Below are 320 nucleotides of genomic sequence, written 5' to 3'. Positions count from 1 at the left end.
CCCTCACTCGGGTCCTCCTCCTCTTCTGAGTCCGACACGAGGTCAATCACCTCCACCGAACTCTCCACATTCACGAGTTCAATGACCTCGTCCTCCTCCTCTTCTTCCTCCACTTCGTCATGCCACAACCCAGCGGCATAATTTGGTGGAGATGACACTCTCAGACTCGGAGTCTTCTTGCAAGGACCCCCTCCAAGAACCCGGCTCCTCTGGGCTCTGCGGGATGACGGAGCATCCAAACAATCCGCCCACGTCCTACGACTATGAGAGGGACTAGCGCCGTCGCTCCTGACTGGCGGGTGTCAAGGTCCAACATCTGG

The sequence above is a fragment of the Lupinus angustifolius genome, chromosome LG06 (assembly GCF_001865875.1).
Source record: "Lupinus angustifolius cultivar Tanjil chromosome LG06, LupAngTanjil_v1.0, whole genome shotgun sequence".
Lineage (NCBI taxonomy): Eukaryota > Viridiplantae > Streptophyta > Magnoliopsida > Fabales > Fabaceae > Lupinus > Lupinus angustifolius.
Note: the sequence above shows the minus strand (reverse complement) of the source record.